The sequence below is a fragment of the Lycium ferocissimum genome, unplaced genomic scaffold (assembly GCF_029784015.1).
Source record: "Lycium ferocissimum isolate CSIRO_LF1 unplaced genomic scaffold, AGI_CSIRO_Lferr_CH_V1 ctg3752, whole genome shotgun sequence".
Lineage (NCBI taxonomy): Eukaryota > Viridiplantae > Streptophyta > Magnoliopsida > Solanales > Solanaceae > Lycium > Lycium ferocissimum.
This window is the reverse complement of record NW_026725482.1, coordinates 41,763-48,503: the sequence shown is the minus strand read 5'-3', so window position 1 is coordinate 48,503 and position 6,741 is coordinate 41,763. Positions and strand designations below refer to the sequence as shown.

The 6,741-nt window shown below is 38.4% G+C and overlaps 1 pseudogene; it reads right to left on the bottom strand.

Moving 5' to 3' along the window:
• Positions 1-2,570: 2,570 nt before the first annotated feature.
• On the bottom strand, positions 2,571-3,659 carry LOC132044154 (chitin-binding lectin 1-like; annotated as a pseudogene).
• Positions 3,660-6,741: the final 3,082 nt, after the last annotated feature.

Below are 6,741 nucleotides of genomic sequence, written 5' to 3'. Positions count from 1 at the left end.
CAAATTTACTAGCTATAAACAAAGATGTCATCACCACCATCGAGATTCATGTTCTTTTTTTTTTTTTTTTTGTATTACTATCCTAATCAACAAAAATTGATTGAGATATTTATATTAATGGTCTTTAAGGTTTTAATTTTTGATGGTGGGTCGGTGAGGATGTTGAAATTGATGGTGGCAATGTGATTATTTGTGATGGAAGGTATGGTGAAGAAGAAAGGGAGGGATTTGGGGGGGTGGGGGTGGTTTGGCGTGAAGATGGAGGGACTGGGCGGGGTAGCGACGTGGTGGGGGGATGGAGCAGGCGTGAAGGGAGGAGAGAGAGAATGTAAAAAAAAAAAAAAAAAGGAGCAGGGGTGAAGGGTGCAAGGATGAAGAAGAAAGAGAGGTGGAGCGGGGGCGGGGGGGGGGGGGGGTAAAAAACATTTATTTTAAGAAAAAATGGAATAAAAAAATAAATTTTTATAAAAAACGCGCCACTTATTAATTATTTATTTATTTTGTGCCACGTCAGCTTGTAGGGTGGTATTAAATTCACTTTTTAGATGTTCAGGTGTGTAATAGATCGTATGTATAGTTTGAGTGTGAATTCGACATTTCGAGTATAGTTCAGGGGCCATTTGATGTATTTTGCCTAGAATAATTAAGATTTTCCTTAGATGATCTTCTCCAATTCATGTGTTACCCCGTATATATGATGAATATGGATGAAAATGGCAGGAAAGATCTTATGGAACGAAACTCATCCGCTGTTTAATTTAGACAAAAGTCTTTTATTTATAATATTAAGTAATGCATTTCATATGCATTTTAATTACACATTAATATTACTAATTAGATCACTTCACCAGTCCCAAAAGAGAAGTAATAGTACATCCTCTAGCTAGTAACTGAGAATACAGGAGCTAGCTGCACCTAGACAGCGTTGAGCAAGAAACTTTCAGTGCCTGTCATACGATTCTTGGCGGATGAGGTTAGATGTTGGCATTGACTTTGACACCATCCAGGAGTACAATAGCCCATTCCGATTCCACACCAACCCCATAAATTACAACTCTCCAGTAGTACATTTTTTATCACCAGCTTGCTTTCCACATCGGTCTAGTGGGAATGCCGGAGGTGGGGGTGAGGGTGGCAGTGGGGATGGGGGTGGTGGTGGCGAACGTCAACATTGACTCAATCTCTTTAGGGTAGCTATGTTCTTGAAATGAGTGAAAAGGAATAGCATTCTTTTTATTATTCTATTAAAAGTAGAATCTTTTTATTATGCAATCATTGGGGTAAATTAATGAAGTATTGATTGGAGGAATCATTATATTATGGAAGTCATAGGTTTTTAATCTGGGAAAGATGGTGATGCAGATTACAAATTTAAGTTTCAACCGAAACCACTGTTTCGGTCAGCTCATGTACAGAAATTAATTTTGTTTGTCACACTGTTATGGACTCTTGGAAAGCTGATACTAATTAAATGGTTATGTGTATTGAACTGGTGTAGATCATGATATTGAGATATAAATATTTTAGCTTTTTAAAAGAACCATGGAATCAAGATATAGAACGTGGAGATTTAGTTCTAAACCTAAAGCTATAGGATTAGTTTCCCTAGACTAATTTGGACCATTCGTTTATGATATTGAATAGATTGAGACTACTAGAGATTGTTTGAAGGAAATTTGACATTTCAAGAGAGGTTGCGTTCCGGTTATAAGACAAGTGAAGACTTGAACTCCTAGTTTACTTGCTTTCATAAAAAGCATATGGTTTATGTTGTATGTATGCATTTAAACCATTTAGTTCATGTGAGTGGGCAAGGATGATCTAAACTGGATAAGATTCAAGTGTCTAAAGTAATGACCGTATGAGTCCTTTAGCGTAATATCGCTTAAATAGATACTTGCTAAATATGTAAAGTTTTGAATTGGTATTGATTGGATGTTTGTTCCACTTTATCATATCTTCAGAGGAACATACTCCGACAGGCCCTATTGAGTTTGGTTGGCGGTAGATGCCAAAATTATAAGTGACCCGGGTAAGATGTGGGTAAATAAGGCCCACTCTGGAAGACGGGGTAAGACATGGACAAATACATACTGTGAGCCGTGAGCATAGATTCAGATTCAGTGAATTTAATGCGTTGCTTGTTTATGCTTCATGATTTCAGCTGCAGCTTCAGTGTTTGTATATATTTGATATACTTGTACTGTTTAATTGCTTAAACAAGCTAGTGTATCTAGAATTATGTCAATATGTTTATAAAAATGCTCTAATATTTTATCATAGGTGGCGAGTGCGTTTCACGCTATCTTGTGAATGGTAATATCATGATAAAATATGGAACATATAGACGGGTATTTAATTGATAGTACAGTAATTTAAGATTTTCTTCAATGATCCTTCTCCAAATGTGTTATCCCATATATATGACAAATATAGATAAAAATGGTTGGAAAAGTCTTACAGAACAAACCTCATCCGCTATTTTAATTTAGACAAAAGTCCTTTATTTATTATATATATTAAGTACAGTACAGCCTCTTGCTAGTAATTGGGAATACAGGAGCTAGCATCTAGACAACGCTGAGCAAGAAGCTTCCAATACCTCTCGTACGATTCTTAGCAGACGAGGTTAGAGTATTGGAGAAAGTTGGATTAGTGCACTGACTTTGACAGTTCCAAGGAGCACAATAGGCTGCTGTGTGTCCACACCAACCCCATCTACTGCAACAGTCTCCGGTATGACATCCTCGATAACCAGCTTGCCTTCCGCATCGTCCATGTGGATCGAAGCACTGACTTTAACAGTTTCCAGGAGCACAATAGGCTCGTGTGGATCCACACCAACCAGATTCACTACAACACACTCCAGTAGGACATGCTCTACCAGCAGCTTGTTTTCCGCATCGTCCCTGTGGGAACGATGGAGGTGGCGGTGGAGATGGGGACGGGGGCGGTGGTGGAGGTGGGGATGGAGGTGGTGGGGATGGGGGTGGAGGTGGGGGTGGAGGTGGGGATGGAGGTGGTGGGTATGGGGGTGGAGGTGGTGGGGATGGCGCTGGGGGGGGGGGAGGTGGGGATGGGGATGGCGGTGGAGGTGGCGTATTACATTGGCTTTGACAATTTTCAGGAGCACAATAGTCAGTAGTGGTTCCACACCAACCAGAAAGACTACAACATACTTTAGGACATAGCCTACCACCAGCTTGCCATCCACATCGTCCATTTGGATAGTGTCCTGGACATTAGCTTTGACAATTTCCAGGATCACAATAGTCTTTTGTGCTTCCACACCAACCAGACACATTACAACACTCTCCAGAAGGACATGGTCGACCTAAAGCTTGCATTCCGCATCGTTTCTTTGGGAGCGGGCCTGAACATTGCATTTGACAAACTCTGTGATTACAATAGAGTGTCCCGGTTCTGCACCAACCAGAATTGCTACAACACTGCCCAGTAGGACATGGTCGACCACCAGCTTGATATCCGCACCGTCCCACTGGGAATGGCAGGGCTAGGCCTGACGTATTACGTTCCCCTAGTTCAAGGCCAAAGGTTTCATTGGTTGGCAGATAAAGGGGAAGACATAGCATGGCTGAGACCTTTAGCAGGAACAAAGCCAGAACTAAAAGGCTAATTTTTGTCTCTCTCATTCTCATCATTTTGTGGATTGTTATGAGATATGGTCTCATGCTGAACTATGTATAGGAAAATTATCAAGGGAATATGCTTACGCCTCAACAACAGTCCGTTTGGTAGATATTAAATTTGTTTTGTTATTACTCTCAATCCATGAATAATTTTGATAGCGATTGATATAAAAACTGGCATGACTCTCTAGACTCAAAATATATACGCCGACAACTTTAGTTTAAAGCATGTATGGCTGTGATTCTTTAAAACATTTGTAATTCACGTCAATAGCACACATTATGTTATCTTCGTTTCAATAGAAAGGACGAATCCATAATGCATGGCTTCAAATAGTTGCTAGACTAAATACTATTTGAGCAGAACAAAAGGATTTTAGAATAAAAATAAATTGCTCATAATCAATAGCAAATCACTACAAAAAAAACTTAATTAGATTTGCTTCCGCAAACAAAAGAATTAGTTGCTAAACTGTTCATTTATTTTGTCTGAAATTCCATGTGTAATAAAATTTTGAATTTAAGAATTCAAAACTTAATAGAATGTAGTTTAGTACAAAATTTTTGAATTTATTCCTAAATTGTTTATTTACTTTATTTGAGAGTTCTATTTTATAAAATCCAATCGCATTTGAATTTCAATGATCAATTTAAACTAATGCCTGTATTCTTTTTAAAATAGTACCGGGGAGGTGATTAGAAAGGACATGTGTGACAACGTAACTCCAGTTGCCTGAGGACATGACCTTGGATAGGAAGGTATGGAGGTCGAGGATTAGTGTAGAAGGTTAGTAGCTACTAGAGTGTTGTCGTACTTGTAGTCGTATGTTTTAGATAGTTGCGTAGTTTCGTTTTCGCTACTGTGTATTGACATCTATTACTACATTTATTTTGTGCATTTGCTATTTTGTTGTCTCTTTTCCTTTCCTACACTCCTGCATCGGTTATATTTCTTTTAAGCCAAGGGTCTATCAGAAATAATCTCTCTATCCCTGAAAATGAGTGAAATGAAGATCTGCGTACATCTTACTTCCGGTACTTCATTTTGTGATTACTGTTGGATATGTTGTTGTTTGTTGTTGTATTCTTTTTAGAACACATTAAATCAGTATATTACTGATCTTATCAATTCTTTTTGTTGAAGGCACAGGACAACGCTTGGAAGAAACATTAAAGAGTCAACACGAGTTTGGCTCGACTAACCTTCGAGCTTGATTTTACTGTAATATAATTCGTTAGCTAGGTTCAGAATCGTACTTGGCTTAGTATTGTAGTGAGTTCGCTTGAGCTCCGTTTGACTTAGTATTTCATTGAGATTGAGTTTGGCTCCTCACCTAGACGGCTAGACCTATTGCAAAGTGCACAAAACCATAAAGGCTAGGCAGACGGTGCAGAAAAATGTAGCCATTATTCTTGTACTTTGAGAAAAGGTTTATATTTACCCCTCGTAAATTTTTCTATCTAAACTCACCCCTACCGTTAATAAATTATATAAATTTACCCCTAGCCTTAACGGCTGTCCACTGTGGCATCACCATGTCAATTAATGAATCCACGTGGGATCTAGTCAGCATGCCACCTAAGACTATGGACCCTCCCCAAATTTTGACCCGACCCACCCTCTATTTTGGCCTAAACACCCATTATCCACCCTCCATCTCAAAACCCATCTCTCATCTCCTTTCTCTGTTGAAACACCATCCCCAAAACCCATCTCTACAAAAATCCCATAAAAAAAGTACCATCTTCTTTACACGCATTCTCTGTAAAAACAAAAAACAAAAATCAGTAAAACTCAAATCAAAGAATCAAATAGAAAAGCAAATTAAGAACACCTCAGTTGATAAAAATCAAAACTTTCACCAAAATTCTTAGTTGGGGGTCGAAATGTAGTGCTAAAAAGAAAGAAAAATTGGAGAGATGGGTTTTATTGTCATCGTCATGGCTTTATCGATAGTCCCTTCTCTGGCTGAGTAGAAACGAATACCTTTACCAGTAGTTTACGACTGTTTCTTTTTTTTTTTTTTTTTTTTTTTTAACAAAGCAAAATGAAGCAGAAAATTGAATAAATTTACTAGTCAATTACTGACTCCAAAATCCTAATTTCCATCATTTTGGATGATAATAATGATTTTGAACATGGGTGTTTTGCTGATGAGCAATGATGGTTCCGATTTCATGAGTGACGGACGATGGTGTTTCAGTCCGTGCCCTCCGATATTCTCTTTGTTTTTTATTATGCTACTTCCCCTTCCCCTATGAGTGAATATCAATCTCTCTCCCAAATGTATTGCTCCCTGAAAAACATGACCAAGAAGAATATGATCTCTCTATCCGTGCTCTTAGTTGTGTAAATGGAGGAAGGAGATAAAAGTTAGAGAATTTGATGGAAACAAGCAGTATGCATCTGAGATTTTGGCTCTTTTGCTGCAGAGCAGCATTGTTTCAAATGAGGAAGGAGTTGAAGAGATGACCAGCATTGTTTCAATTTAATGGGTCGAGTTCTATTTGGGGCAGGTCAATTTAATTAAGTGGTAAATTAATGAGAAATGCTGACTAGGATCCTAGGTACACATGAGTTCTATCATGAGGTACACATAACAACTTAACGAATCCACAACAGAATGGAAGAGGGAAGTCAAGAGTTTTAGAATACATAATGCAGGTTTTCACGGTAGGTGCATTTTTGGGACTCGATGTGGCGCAGTCTGAAAGACAAATATGTGTTGGCCTAGGCCTAGTAGCTAGCGGACAATACGTGTCATGGACTTGGATTGTAACAAATATCATATCAAGCTAATAGGGTTGAGTCAAGCAGGACTTGTAGGCTTCTAGATTGACAAGCTTGTAAAGATGGCGTTCACATGATACCTTAGGCGAATTCTACGTCGAAAAGGGAGAAGAAAATGATTGAATAAAACCTGCATTTCGCGAACAAATACTTCTACACTGATTTGTGACTGGATGTTGTCAGTGAAATAATCTTTGCTAAAGTTCCAACAATTGGAGAAAATGAAAAATCATACCAAACGCTTTAGAATATCTAGGAATAATAGGAAATAACCCTAAAAGCTGGACGTAATTATTACCT